Source organism: Physeter macrocephalus, chromosome 1, assembly GCF_002837175.3.
Source record: "Physeter macrocephalus isolate SW-GA chromosome 1, ASM283717v5, whole genome shotgun sequence".
Taxonomy (NCBI): domain Eukaryota; kingdom Metazoa; phylum Chordata; class Mammalia; order Artiodactyla; family Physeteridae; genus Physeter; species Physeter macrocephalus.
Window position 1 is genome coordinate 60387396 of NC_041214.2, and position 16649 is coordinate 60404044.

Sequence of the window (16649 nt, forward strand, 5' to 3'; positions counted from 1 at the left end):
AGAATGTGAGGTTTTGGTTTAAGTGGGTTTGTGGTGGTAGGGAAGGGAAGAGAAGGTTTAGGGATTTGGGGGCTGGGAATGGGGAGGATACTAAAGAATTGCAGTTTGGGCTGTGTGAAGCTTTCGATGTCTGTTAGATGTGGAAATACAGTGGTCATTTCAAATTGGAAGCCCAGGGGAGAAATCTGAGCTGGATGTAACCAATTTGAGTTTTGGTTTTTTTAATCGGGAAAGTTTGAAATTAACTTCAAGTTCATCAGCAAGGAAATAATTGAACAATGCGACATTCGTGTAATAGGGTGCTTTTGAGATGTTAGGAAGCATGAGGTAAATAGAGTTCTATCTACATGTCAGGGACTCTTGCGTTCAACGAATATAGCAACAAAAAACAAATTTTTCATATGTACTGACAAGTCAAAAAATTCTAGATAAACTATATATAGTGTGATTCTAGTTATAAATCAAAAACCTATGTGGTATGGGTGCAGAGAGTCAGGAAGGGTATGTACCAAAATGTTTATTTGGGAAAGTTTTTTATTTTCCAAGTTTCTCTTTTGACGTTTGAAAATATACTTCTATTTACATGTTACATTAAATACTTGTTATTTTTAAGAAAACCAATAAGATAAGTAAAAACCAAAAGGTGATTTTGCTCATTTTTCCTCTCATTAGAGTTGTCCGAGATTGTAGTATTAGCAATTTTAAGGGACTAAAAGGGTTTAGAGCCGGGGAACGGGTCTGTTAGAATTTCCACAGCTTTTTGCAGTCTTTTCTAAATTCTTTTTTTAAAAATATTTATTTATTTATTTGGTTGCAGCAGGTCTTAGTTACAGCAGGCAAGCTCCTTAGTTGCGGCTCTCAGGCTCCTTAGTTGTGGCATATGAACTCTTGGTTGCGGAATGCATGTGAGATCTAGTTCCCTGACCAGGGATTGAACCCAGGCCCCCTGCAGTGGGAGTGCAGAGCCTTAACTACTGCGCAACCAGGGAGGTCCCTCTAAATTCTTTTTTTTTGGTATGCGGGCCTCCCTCTGCTGCGGCCTCCCCCGCTGCGGAGCACAGGCTCCGGACGCGCAGGCCCAGCGGCCATGGACCACGGGCCCAGCCGCTCCGCGGCATGCGGGATCCCCCCAGACCGGGGCGCGAACCCGGTTCCCCCGCATCGGCAGGCGGACGCGCAACCACTGCGCCACCAGGGAAGCCCCCCTCTAAATTCTTAAATAGAGTTCTGCACATTCTCTTAGCCAGCAAAGTCTGTCATATTTTGAATCAGTGTCTGTGGATGAATTTCATCCAAATTGATGTTATGTGTACTGTCCTGACCTGGATGCTAAGAGGAGAGGGGTAACTTTGCACTGTCCAGTGATTGCTTCTAATAGTGGGGAGGAGTTAGTTTAGCAATTGTATGGTTTCTAGACCTGGGTCATAAAGTCATATGATGAATTATTGATTTCTACTAATAAAGAGTATTCTCCATTAAAAAAATGAAAATACAATTTTGTGACTGATATTTTATTATTAACATCTCCATAAATCAAAAGATCATGTATTTTTTTTTTCTTTATAGTAATTAAATGACAGACTGGAGTTCTATCTGTTACAGAGTTTCACAGCAGTTGTGATTCAATCTGAGGAGTTACTTGCTTGTATATGGGAAAGGACCTTTTGTAACCTGAGTAATTCCATTGGGTGACTGTACTTTGAGACTAAAGTATATGTAATAGCTTCAGTTTCTCTCTATTCTTTTCACTCACAAAAATACTGAAAGTATTCTACATAAAAAAAAATAATTAAAAGTCTATTTCTCAGCCTGTAAATCTAGAGGCTCATATCAATTATTTCATATATTTGAAAATTCAAAGCATGATTTATGGCTGTAAATTCTCATGAGAGTCTTTATGTGATCTTATTATTTAATACTTAAGCTATTTCTTTTTATTAAGAGATATAAAAATAGCCATAATTACATATCTATATGCTATGGAAAATATTTAAATCTGACATATCTATATAGCTATATTGAGAAATATGCAAACAAAAGAAATAGCTTGAAAATTAAAGAGTTGTTTTTAGTCAAATTGTGTATTAAATCAGTAGAATGTAAGCACTAAAGTAAACAACAACAGAAAAATAATAGCATTTATATTGCATGAAGACCCATGTGGGCAAAATGGTGACACTGAGGATGAAATGCCTGTTTTCTCTAATACCATCATCACTTTCCTTTCGGCTCTCCTCTCTCCCCTTCCCTTCTCTCTCTCTCTCTCTCTTTCCACCTGTGGAAATAGAGATTTATGTTAAACACATCTACTTTAAATTCCAGTTCCAATTTTTAATTTAAAACATTATGAATTAATTGTATGTGTAGCCTCAAATGAAGCATATTTAATATACAGCTTGTTTGTGTTTGTATGCATTTGATGCTCAGATTTCCAATACATAGGTAGATGGTATTATAGGTTTAATTGATTGTGTGTTCTGTGTCTGGTGCTTTACATTCTCAATGTCTGGAAACTAAAACTCAGAAATGAAGCTTTGTTATCATTCACCTTACACTTATGCAGTCACACGAAGACTTCCCCTCCAGGAATATATCTGCACTGAGTACATAACAAATACCTGGATCTAATGTTTAAATTACAATATTTAATTCCTTCCTCCAGGAAATTCTGACTTAATAAATCTGAGAGTTTCTCTAAATTTGTTTTCATTTTGTTCCTCAAACCCAAGAAATTCTGTTAAAAGTTTCAGGTTTGGGAACTCAAACAAATGTCAACCAACCAGAGTTGGTACTTCCTGACCCTCCTTCAGAATCTATGAAACTAGTTCACCCTCACCTTGCTGACAATGATACAGTATCATTTAGATTTCTTTGCTTCCAAGCCACAAGACTGATTCTTGATAACTGAATCAAAAACCATAACTATACATTTTTTTGCCTGATGAGTATCGGCTGCAAATATGTGTGTGTACATCTGTACATGAACATAAGCATACTGTTGATAGTATTTCCTTATAGTCCTTTTTATTTCTGGAAGGTCAGTAATAATGTTCCCTCTTTCATTCCTGAGTTTAAGAATTTAAGGCTTCTCTTTTTCCTGGTTAGTCTAGCTAAAGGTTTGTCCTTTTTTATCTCTTCAAATAACTACATATAGAGAGATAAAGACTGATATACATTTATTAAATATAAATACATCATATCTATCTGTCATCTATCTTCTATGTATGTGTGTATCTATCTATCTATCTAAAAGATTGGGGATTTGCAATCATTCACAGAGTCTACTAGAAGGATAAAGAGCAAGGCTCAGAGAGTTTATGGACTATGGTAATACTTGGTATCATGTTATTTGGACAAAGAATACATGTTGATTTTTTAATCTCCCAAACTTGGACTGAAACCATCACTGATACTAAAAAAATGTTTAGGCGACTGTATGGTTGTCTGTGAAAAGCATCATTAATGAATCCTTTTGAAACTTAGATGAAATAATAACAACAGCATCATATTGTCAAAACATTTAACTTATGCATTAAAACGATTTAGAAAAACATTTTGATTAGCATAAACTTTTACTTGACAAGCCTTGACTACAAATCACACAGTCCACTTTAGCAAAGTTAACTGAATTAAGCTATGAACTTTTTTGAAATCCAACATACTAATTTAATCTTTCTCTAACAGATTCCATCTTTTTTGACATTTGAAGCTTCCTGTAGGAAAGAAAATGTTCTCCACTGGGAGTCATTAATTGGAGGATTTGAACAATAACTATTGTCTAAAAGTATAGCCTATTTTATTATTATACTCTGCAATATCATTTTAAATTATGTTTGGAAACATTTTATTAGTGTTATTGGTGCATATATTGATTGTATAAAGCTCCCATTTTGAAAACAGCTTAATTTTAACCTATGTAAGTACAATTTCATATTCTACTTATTTGTGACAGGAAATAACTCCTGGCAGTAGTGATCTTCGTTAATGTCAATGGCCAAAAGACAAATACAACCTACTGCCCTCTAAATCTATTAGGCACACAAGCACGAAAAAAAAAAAAGGTAAAATAAAATAAAATAAAGCAAAAACAAAGAAATGAAAACCTGGGGAAAATGTGAGTATATAAGTTAATAATAATTAAAAGGCAATTAATAAGTAATATTATTTCCTTTTACATTCCTCAAAGGACCTAAAAACATTTATTAGAATAACCTATTTTTTCTCTGTTTTAAATAATGCCTGTCATATTCCTTAATTCTTTTTAATCCTTAAATCATGGTATGCCTTTTTATTGGATTGCCTTCTTTTTTTCTTTTCTTGAATTGTAGGAGTGCTAACATTAACCAGTATAAGATCTCAAATGACTCTTATTAATACTAGATTTAATAGAGAATAATGGCTCATTGAAAAGATTAATTTTGTTTTCTGTGTTCAAATAAATTCTTTTTGGAGTCAAATTATTTTATTTAGAAAAACCTTATCACTTTATAAAGCTAAATTTAAGTGGTTAAGTGAAATGTTTAAATATATCAGGGAAAGCTGATGAAGATAGGTTTAATTTTTTTAAATGGAGCGATTTTTCCCCTAATTACCTTAAAAGTATTTTTTTTGTTTCTTAGCTTGATATCTCAAACCTTAAAATCTTTAAAACGTGCTTATAGTTGGATTAAGATATCTAACTCCAAGACTTGCAAAATTACTATTTTGGGACTAATACTTCTAATCCCTTTCACCCACCCCAGAAAGTCATTAATGATGAAAGGTGCTGTATTTATCTTTAACACATATTATAAAGGTTATTAATTTGCTTCCCCACCTGTTATATACATCTGTGGTAATACAGAATAATATATATAGTCAAAAACTATCCTTGCTTTTTGATCCAATACTGAACACTCACTGGGGTGATTAATATGCACTGACAAAGACTTCTCATTTTGTAATGAATATATGTATTTCTAAATTAAATTTTCTATCACACATGGAAAACTTTTTGATAATTATGTTACACACATAGCCATATAAAAGCTACTGTGTTATTCCTGTTTATATATTTAGTTCGCACTATTTCTTAGGCACAGATTAACTAGCAAATTCAGAAAAACCAGTTTCCCTTTTCTCCCTGTCTCCCTTGAGCTTAGTTATAACCAAATGACTAAGCCTTGGCCAGTGAATTATGAAGAGCAGTGATGCACGCCTCTTCCATGCCATTTCTATATGAAACTTGCCGCATGACTTCAACAGTCTCTTTGTCCTTCTCAGTCCTTGCTGAATTGAGGGTGACTCTCAAGGAAATTTTAGTAGCCAAATGTAAAAGCATATTTTCTAACTCCTAAGTCACTAAACACCTAAAGGACTATGAAGCACAGTGACAGTTCTTACCATCAACAATCAGAATAGTGAAAGAGAAATAAGCTTATATTGTATTAAACTATTATTTTGGGGTTATCTGTATAGGAACTTCTATTACCATAACTAATACAAATTCTAAATTATCATTAACTTATTTGCATCTACATTCCTTTGGTATCTTATGGTTTCCATGGACATTATTTTATTAGCCAATTAATCTAAAAATAAAGGTAAGTCATTTATGTTATGGCCTTATCTAAAAATAGAGATAGAAAGGACAGAGTTGGGGCTTCCCTGGTGGCGCAGTGGTTGAGAGTCCGCCTGCCGATGCAGGGGACACGGGTTCGTGCCCCTGTCTGGGAGGGTCCCACGTGCCGCGGAGTGGCTGGGCCCGTGAGCCATGGCCGCTGAGCCTGCGCTCCGCAACAGGAGAGGCCACGGGGGGGGGAGGCCCACGTACCACAAAAAAAAAAAAAAAAAAAAAAAAAAAAAAAAAAGGACAGAGTTGATTGTGAATATAATCATTGTTGAAGTGGTGGGTGTAACCATTAATTTTCATTTACTCATACTTTGCAAAAATGGATTATAATAGAGGAAAACAAGAAAAACAAACCCGTATTTACCGAACACCTATTATGGGAAGCTACAGTGTGCCATTTGGTTTGCCTGTTATTGTACATTGATTACCTCATTTCATTATCATAGGAGTCCACTTATATATGATAAAGCTGAGGTTTAGAAACATAAAATAAATTGTAAATGGATGTGCTAGAACTAGAATTACAACCAAGTCCTAGTTATGCTATTATTGTTCTAAAATCTAAAAAGACAAAAGTTAAGGGTTCATAATACTGTTTTACTGTTATTTTATAAAATTTAAAATGTATTCTCGTGCTTTTACTTTTAAAATTTTCTGTTCTTTTATTTTCCTATTCTAAAAACACGAAAGAGTCATAGACATTGTCCTTTTTTCATAATATTTGTAAAGTACCTTTCCTTTAAATATCTTGCTGCTTTCTGCAAAGCTTGACTATTCTTAATTGCTGACTGCCATCATTCAGCTGATAAACTGTTTCAGCATCATTTGGCTTGGTAATCATTTTTTTTCTTTTCGGGATTGCATAAAACATGGAATTTGTAAAGCTCATTTTGCAAAATGATACATTCATGGGAATTTTAATTCACGTTACTCATATTTATTTTGTATCTAGCACAAGGACCTGAGAACATTTCATATATTCTATAGATCAGGAGATATATTTTCAGTGATTATTTTAATAGTTTTAATTCATATGCACATAGATAAAATATTCCATGCATGGAATATATATCATGGGAGATTCACTAAAGAGAATATTGGAATTCAGTTTCAATATCTGATTGCAGCTTAGCACTTAATTTTTAGTCAACCACCTATATCTATAGTTATTGTCTACATATAAGAGAAAGGACACTAGTAAATATTTATTTGACAGTAATTCTGAAATTCAGGTGGGGGCCCTAAGGACCTTCATATTAGAGTCTATCCTTATCTTCCTACTCCAGCCTCTCTCCATTACCATTTAGAAATATTAGGTCATTCAGTAAATAAGATAAATGCTTAAAAGCTTGACATGATCCATACTAATGCCTTCAATTGCATATTGGAATCCACTTGAATTGATGTTTCCTTAGTGTTGATATTGCTCTACAAAACTTAGAGGCCTGGCTGCTGAATTTCCAAGTAGGTCATGCTTCTTCTCCATCTGTTTCAGATTCTCTGTCATAATTAGAAAACGAAGAGAGAAGAGCAGCCTCAGCAAATTGAATGAACTAATTAAAAAGTAAACGTAGAGATGATTTTCCTTCATACATGTTACATGACCAAATTCTTTTAAAAAGTCCAATTGCTTGAATGAGAGCGAGAGTATAAGACAACAGATTGTTCAAACACATGATCTTGGATTTTTAGTTGTCTTTGACTATTTTGGAGAAAGTTTAAGGCAGTTTCATTCTCATGAAGAATTTGCTTCCTATGTATTTAGACATAACTAAAAGTTATTACAGTGTCCAGAGATGACAACTACTTAAAAGTTGAGAAAAATTTAGCACAGGTACACACCTTGAGAAAATGCTGTTTCGGAATAAACCAGTTTTCATAAATGTAGATTCAGTCCATGTATGAAGAGACCAGCAACTAGATTAGAAACTTTAATTGAATCAAATAATTCAAGAAATATTTAATGAATAGTGTTTCATATGTACCTTTCAATATATAGATATGCATCTCCTTTTATTTCAGGAAAGTTTTCTTCTATTAGCTAATTACCTGCCCTGAACTCTTGAGTTGGCTTTCCTTTGCAAAGATGCCAACTATGCATGTTGCACCCTCTTTAATTATGCTCTGCATTTATTGCTTCTTTTCAAATCATTTTTTTCTTTAAATTTTAATAACACAATTTCCTTTTCTATTTTCTAGTTTATTTATTGTGCTTTTTGTGGTGTATATTTTGATCTTATTTTTCTCCTAATTTAAACTTTATTTCTAAAATGAGTCTTATTCTTTAATACTTCTTGATTTTTATCAGTTCTCAATTTTCAATATCTGATCGAGATGTCTCAATCCCAAGACATCCTATTTCTGACTTTTTAAATTATTTTGAGGCCTATATAGTTTTTTGTTTTTTTTTTAAAGTTTATTTCTAGTTTACAATTCTGGCTTGATGCATCTTTTTTTTTAACATCTTTATTGGAGTATAATTGCTTTCCAATGATGTGTTAGTTTCTGCTTTATAACAAAGTGAATCAGCTATACATATACATATATCCCCATATCCCCTCCCTCTTGCGTCTCCCTCCCACCCTTACTAATTTATTTCATTTAAACATATTAGATAATGGTTTCATATGGTCTGTAGTCCCTATTTTCCTAATGACTTATTTTATCATAAGCAAAATTTGATTCAACTTCATTTTTTCTCATAATAACCTTTTTCTTCCCCATATGTGAATAACTATAGTTCTCTGTGAAGAGGGTGGTAAAGCCAGGGTACTTTACAAAGTTTCACAATTCATTATTTCCTCATCTGTTATCATCATGAAGTAGTCAAAATGTGACGTGTGTAGCCACTTCATAGCTTTACATCCACTCAGAATATTTTTGTTGTTTTATATATGCTTTCTTGTTTCCAGATATTCCTAAATCTCTATAGGTATTGCCTTTCAAGAAAGTGCTCTCAAATTTATAGGTTGTATTTTACTGTCACTGTACTTTCTTTCTACCCCTTCTACCTTCTAAATTAACTTCCTTTTTCTTTTTTGCCAGACTTTCAGCCTTGCTATATTTGAATTTTGCATGCAGGGTGGATTTCTTTGCAAAAGAAATTTGATAGATATTTCTCAGATCCTTTACATCTCTGACCACCACAGCCCTGTTTGATCACTTGCTGACTCTGCAAGCATTTTTTTTTTGTTTTGGTTTGTTTTGTTTTGCCCTTACTCACAACTCCAGAACTATAATTTCTTTTTCTGGTACTTAAAATAATTCACATACTCAATTCCTGCTTTTCTCACTCAGAGAATCCTCTCCTTTTGGGCATGAGTTACTTGTTGGAGGGTTCATTATTCCAAGCTCTTAACACTTGGTAGCATCTTCTCACCAGCTCTTGCACAAAGCTGCTGATGCTGCCCATATTCTGCTTTTTGGGATGGTAGTTTGGGCAAACACCGCTAGATATAAGTAGTATTTTGTGTTGAGTAATTGTATAATAAAGGAGTCCCCATCTCATAACTTTTATTGTCTCTATAAATCAGAAAGCAAAGTAATCTTCTGAGAATGAGGGGAAGAGTTAGAAGTTTCAGACTGAAAAGAAAAAATTTGATTTAGTCATTGTAGAGAGAATGATTAGAGAGATGGTAACACTGCTTAGTCTTTCTAATGGCTTATTATTATTTGTTTTTTCACAAATTTATGGAAGAAACAATTTGTCTCTTAGTATGATTTTTTTCCTAGAAGTACTAGTTTGCTTAGATGCCAGTGTAGAGAATATCCAGAATTACGTTCATTCAGTATTGGGATTTTTTTAAACAAGGTTCAAAAAAATTTAGGCCAGCAAAGAATCTTTGTGAATTAGCAATCTAAGCTGGATAATGAGAATATTAAAAATAAAAGGATAATTATAAATAATGTTAATGGAGTGGGAAAAAGTAGAGAAATGGATTGCACATCTTGACAAGGTTGAAAAGAAGTCCCAGAGAAATGAGCAAACTGGGAGTAGCCAAGGGTTGGCTCAGAGTGGGATGATTGAATCATATTTGGAATTGGATTGACTTAATTTGTTGACAGGGTTCCATGTGTGAGCGTGGTAATGACTGATGAAGTGGAAAAGATTAGAAGGTCAGTGGTTATGAATAGGCTAAGGACTTCACTGAACAGAGGGATTGATGGAATATTCAGCTGCTCATAGAAGTTGTGCAGAAACATAGCAGGACTCGGAATTTAAGGAGAGTAAATCTCATGCCAGTTGATGAACTATTTGTAGCAGGAATAAATGAGGGCAACCACAAGGATGTGAGAAGAACATGGCAGGTGTCTTAGTCCATTTGGGCTGCTATAACAAAATACCACAAACTGGGGAGCTCATACACAGCAGAAATTCATTTCTCATGGTTTTGGAGGCTGGAAGTCTAAGAAAAGGGTACCAGCATGGTTAGATTCTGGTGAAGGCCCTCTGTTGCATTGCAGACTTCTAATTGTGTCCTCCACATAGTGAAAGTGGCTAGGGAGTTCTGTGGGATCACTTTTATAAAAGCATTAATCCCATTCATGAGAGTACCACCCTCATGACTTAATCACCTCCTAAAGGCCCCACCTACTAATACCATCACACATCACTTTTGGAGGTTAGGATTTCAACATGGAAATTTTAGGGGGACACAAACATTCAGACCATGGCAGCAGGGTTTCTTTAAAACTTTGGAATTAACAATAATCTCTGAATACTATCTGCAGAGATAACAGAGAACACTGAAACAAACCCCAAAATCTCCAAAAAAATCAGTCACTCAAGAACATTATTGAACAGCCACCATTCCAGTTATATTCTCAATAATGAGTCATTGAAAGAAAGAATGGAAGTAGAGAGAACTTTTAGATGAGAGATTAAAGTTATTAGAGGATTTCTTAGTTATGGTACACAATTCTTGAGAGTACAATGAAAAAGATTAGGATTCAGGTAATAAGAAAGATCAGAACACTTAGGGTGATAGAAGATAGGTGGTCAGGGCCATGTACACTTTGATATTAACTGGTACAGGCAGGAATAAGTGGTGTGGAGGACTTAGTCTGTTTTAGAAGAGTGGGCCCTGAGCCATGTATCCAGAGGTTCTTCCCCAGTATAGAATGATGAGTAATGATATATTTTGAAATACATACAGCATTTTACTAGTGCAGAGAACTATGTAAGCTTAGACAAGTTACTCAAAAGATGAGTTTTAGTGTCTTCATCTAAAAACATGACTATAATATCTATCACAAATACAATCATATTAAAGCTTAATAGTATTTATACTATTATTACCTGGTACTTAGAATGTGCTTAATCTTTTATAATTATACCATCAGTTCTTTTTTGTCAATATTTCATATCTTTAGTTTAAGACCTAACTCAAATTATATGGAAATAGTATGTTCTTTATGTGAAAAAGGATAGCATTTTATTTTTTATGCAACTATTTATTTTCAATATTGTACCCTTCAGGGACTATAAATCTTGTTAATTATATATTTTAAAGGGGAAATCTATGTTGTAACCTGAAAGACAGATCAAGGTGGACTTTCTGGATCATGAACTTAAGGTATTAATCGAAGTATATAATCAGAAACATGATAATTTAATTGCTCAAAACATTAAGTGTATGTATCGTCAAAACATTTGTGAGAGTGATTTTTAGGTCATGATACACTCAAACAATTCAAGGAAATTTTACTGACTCTACTAATAAATATTAAACAGTATAGTCATGAGGCTGCATATAAAAAATAACAAATTTGTTTTCTAACTCAAATTTACTAACCTCCTTTGGCAGCTTAGTTAGGAATTTTCCAAGCAGAAATGCTAATATAAAATGTATTAGCTTTCGTACTGAAAGCCACTCAGGGCCCTCTTGTAATGCCAGCATTAATTTTTAACAATACATTGGCAGAATTTTCCACTATTGTGAGATGTGTAACAAATGATCCACAAATATTTTCCAACTTTAGCATACCTAGAGAAGTTTCAAGGGGGCTGGGAGCTGAGGCTTGGGCTTCGGAGGTCAGATCACAGGGAGAAGAACGGGGTTGGCTGTGTGAACACAGCCTGAAGGGGACTAGTGCACAACAGCTAGCTGGGAGGGAGTCTGGGAAAAAGTCTGGACCTGCCTAAAAGGGAAGAGACCATTATTTTGGGGTGCGCGAGGAGAGGGGATTCAGAATACCTCCTAAACAAGCTCCAGAGATGGGCACGAACCGTGGCTATCAGTGCAGACACCAGAGACAGGCATGAGATGCTAAGGCTGCTGCTACAGCCACCAAGACGCCTGTATGCCAGCACAGGTCATTATCCACACCTCCCCTCCCGGGAGCCTCTGCAGCCCACCACTGACAGGGTCCTGTGGTCCAGGGACAACTTCCCTGGGAGAACACGTGGCGCGCCTCAGGCTGTTGCAACCTCATGCCGGCCTCTGCCGCCACAGGCTTGCCCCGCATTTCATACCCCTCCCTCCCCCGACCTGAGTGAGTCAGATCCCCCTAACCAGCCGTTCCTTTAACCCCCTCCTGTCTGGGAGGAGAACAGACGCCCTCAGGCAACCTATACACAGAGGTGGGGCCAAATCAAAATTTGAACCCTAGGAGGTGTGTGAACAAAGAAGACAAAGGGGAATTTCCCCAGCAGCCTCAGGAGCAGCAGATTAAGTCTCCACAATCAACTCGATGTACCCTGCATCAGTGGCATAGACAACGAATCATCCCAAAATTGAGGTGGTGCACTTCGGGAGCAACTGTGACTTGGGGTTTGCTTTCTGCATCTAATTTGTTTCTGGTTTTATGTTTATCTTAGTTTAGTATTGGAGCTTATTATAATTGGTAGATTTGTTTATTGATTTGGTTGCTCTCTTCCTTTTATATATATATATATTTTTTTCCTTTTTCTCTTTTTGTGAGTGTGTATGGGTATGCTTCTTAGTGTGATTTTGTCTATATAGCTTTGTTTTTGCCATTTGTCCTACGGTTCTGACTGTCCCTTTTTTTTTTTTTAGTATAGTTTTAGCACTTGTTATCATTGGTGGATTTGTTTTATGGTTTGGTTGCTCTCTTCTTTCTTTCTTTCTTTGTTTTTTATTACTTTTTTCTTTTTAATAACTTTTTTCTATTTTAATTATTTTATTTATGTACTTTTTCTTTCTTTCTTTCTTTTCTTTTTTTTCTTCCCATTCTTCTGAGCCGTGTGGCTGACAGGGTCTCGGTGCTGTGGCCAGGTGCCGGGCCTGAGCCTCTGAGGTGGGAAAGCCAAGTTCAGGACACTGGACCACCAGAGACCTCCCAGCCCCACGTAATATCAAAGGGTGGAAAGCTCTCCCAGAAAGCTCCATCTCAATGCTAAGATCCAGCTCCACTCAACGACCAGGCAAGCTACAGTGCTGGACACCCTATGCCAAACAACTAGTAAGACAGGAGTACAACCCCACCCATTAGCAGAGAGGCTCCCTAAAATCATCATAAGTTCACAGACACCCCAAAACACACCGCAGGACATGCTTCTGCCCACCAGAAAGACAAGATCCAGACTCATACACCAGAACACAGGCACCAGTCCCTTTCGCTAGGAAGCCTACAAAACCCATTGAACCAACCTTACCCACTGGGAGCAGACACCAAAAACAATGGGAACTACGAACCTGCAGCCTGCGAAAAGGAGACCGCAAATGCAGTAAGTTAAGCAAAATGAGAAGACAGAGAAATACACAGCAGATGAAGGAGCAAGGTAAAAACCCACCAGACCAAACAAATGAAGAGGAAATAGGCAGTCTACCTGAAAAAGAATTCAGAGTAATGATAGTAAAGATGATCCAAAATCTTGGAAATAGAATGGAGAAAATACAAGAAACGTTTAACAAAGACCTAGAAGAACTAAAGAGCAAAAAAAAAAAAAAAACGATGAACAACACAATAAATGAAATTAAAAATTCTCTAGAAGCAATCAATAGCAGAATAACTGAGGGAGAAGAATGGAGAAGTGACCTGGAATATAAAATAGTGGAAATAATTACCACAGAGCAGAATAAAGAAAAAAGAATGAAAAGAATTGAGGACAATCTCAGAGACCTCTGGCACAATATTAAACACACCAAAATTAGAATTATAGGGCTTCCCTGGTGGCGCAGTGGTTGGGAGTCTGCCTGCCGATGCGGGGGGCGCAGATTCGTGCCCCGGTCCGGGAAGACCCCGCGTGCCGTGGAGCGGCTGGGCCCGTGAGCCGTGGCCACTGAGCCTGCACGTCCGGAGCCTGTGCTCCGCGGTGGGAGAGGCCGCAATGGTGAGAGGCCCGCGTACCGCAAAAAGAAAAAAAAAAAAAAATTAGAATTATAGGGGTCCCAGAAGAAGAAGAGAAACAAAAAAAGGACTGAGAAAATATTTGAAGAGATTGTAGTTGAAAACTTCCCTAATGTAGATAAGGAAATAGTCAATCAAGTCCAGGAAGGGCAGAGTCCCATACAGAATAAATCCAAGGAGAAACATGCCAAGACACATATTAATCAAACTAATCAAACTATCAAAAATTAAATAAAAAGAAAAAATGTTAAAAGCAGCAAGGGAAAAGCAACAATTAACATACAAGGGAATCCCCATAAGGTTAACCGCTGATCTTTCAGCAGAAACTCTGCAAGCCAGAAGGGAGTGGCAGGATATATATAAAGTGATGAAAGTGAGAAAACTACAACCAAGATTATGCTACCCAGCAAGGATCTCATTCAGATTTGACAGAGAAATTAAAACCTTTACAGACAAGGAAAAGCTAAGAGAATTCAGCACCACCAAACCAGCTTTACAATGAATGCTAAAGGCACTTCTCTAGGCAGGAAACACAAGAGAAGGAAGAGACTTACTATAACAAACCCAAAACAATTAAGAAAATTGTAATAGGAATAAACATATCAATAACTCCCTTAAATGTAAATGGATTAAATGCTCCAACCAAAGGACATAGACTGGCTGAATAGATACAAAAACAACACGTGTATATATGCTGTCTACAAGAGACTCACTTCAGTTCTAGAACACATACAGACTGAAAGTGAGGGGATGGAAAAAGATATTCCATGCAAATGGAAATCAAAAGAAAGCTGGAGTAGCAATTCCCATATCAGACAGAATAGACTCTAAAATAAAGACTATTAAAAGAGAAAAAGAAGGACACTCCATAATGATCAAGGGATCAATCCAATAAGAAGATATAACAATTGTAAGTATATGAACTCAACATAGGAGCAGCTCAATACATAAGGCAAATGCAAACAGCCATAACAGGGGAAATCGATAGTAACACATTCATAGTAGGGGACTTTATCACCCCACTTTCACCAATGTACAGATCATCAAAAATGAAAATAAATAAGGAAACACAAGCTTTAAATGATACATTAAACAAGATGTACTTAACTGATATTTATAGGGCATTCCATCCAAAAACAGCAGATTACAATTTCTTCTCATGTGCTCATGGGATATTCTCCAGGATAGATCATATCTTGGGTCACAAATCAAGCCTTGGCAAATTTAAGAAAATTGAAATTGTATCAAGTATCTTTTCTGACCACAATGCTATGAGACTAGGTATTAATTACAGGAAAAAATCTGTAAAAAATACAAACACATTGAGGCTAAACAGTACACTACTAAATAACCAAGAGATCACTGAAGAAATCAAAGAGGAAATCAAAAAATACGAGGAAATCAAAAAATACCTAGAAACAAATGATGATGAAAACACGACGACCCAAAACCTATGGGATGCAGCAAAAGCAGTTCTAAGAGGGAAGTTTATAGCAATACATCCTACCTCAAGAAAAAAGAAACATCTCAAGTAAACAACCTAACCTTACACCTAAAGCAATTAGAGAAAGAATAACAAAAAACAAAACCCCAAAGTTAGCAGAAGGAAAGAAATCATAAAGATCAGATCAGAAAGAAATGAAAAAGAAATGAAGGAAACAATAGCAAAGATCAATAAAACTAAAAACTGGTTCTTTGAGGAAAAAAACAAAATTGATAAACCATTAGCCAGACTCATGAAGAAAAAAAGGGAGAAGATTCAAATCAACAGAATCAGAAATGAAAAAAAAAAGTAACAACTGACCCTGCAGAAATACAAAGGATCATGGGAGATTATTACAAGTGACTATATGCCAATAAAATGGACAATCTGGAAGAAATGGACAAATTCTTAGAAAACCACCACCTTCTGAGACTGAACCAGGAAGAAATAGAAAATATAAACAGACCAGTCACACCTTCTGAGACTGAACCAGGAAGAAATAGAAAATATAAACAGACCAATCACAGGCACTGAAATTGAAACTGTGAATAAAAATCTTCCAACAAACAAAATCCCAGGGCCTGATGGCTTGACAGGCGAATTCTATCAAGCATTAAGAGAAGAGCCAAAACCTATTCTTCCAAAATATAGCAGAGGGAGGAACACTCCCAAACTCATTCTATGAGGCCACCATCACCCTGATCCAAAAGCAGACAAAGATGCCACCAAAAAAAGAAAACTACAGGCCAATATCACTGATGAACATAGATGCAAACATCCTCAACAAAATACTAGCAAACACAATCCAACAGCACATTAAAAGGATCATACACCATGATAAAGTGGGGTTTATCCCAGCAATGCAAAGATTCTTCAGTATACACAATCAATCAATGTGATAAACAATATTAACAAATTGAAGGAGAAAAACCATATGATCATCTCAATAGATGCAGAAAAGCTTTCAACAAAATTCAACACCCATTTATGATAAAAACCTTCCAGAATGTTGGCATAGAGGGAACTTACCTCAACATAATAAAGGCCATACATGACAAACTCACAGCCAACATCGTTGTCAATGGTTAAAAACTGAAGCCATTTCCACTAAGATCAGGAACAAGACAAGGTTGCCCACTCTCACCACTATTATTCAACATAGTTTTGGAAGTTTTAGCCACAGCAATAAGAGAAGAAAAAGAAATAAAAGGACTCCAAATCGGAAAAGAAGTAAAAATGTCA

At 35.8% G+C, this 16649-nt stretch overlaps 1 pseudogene; it reads left to right on the plus strand.

The window, feature by feature from the left end:
* The first annotated feature begins 278 nt into the window (after positions 1–278).
* Positions 279–16649, plus strand: part of LOC102973986 (dysbindin-like) — a 32042-nt pseudogene continuing 15671 nt past the window's right edge.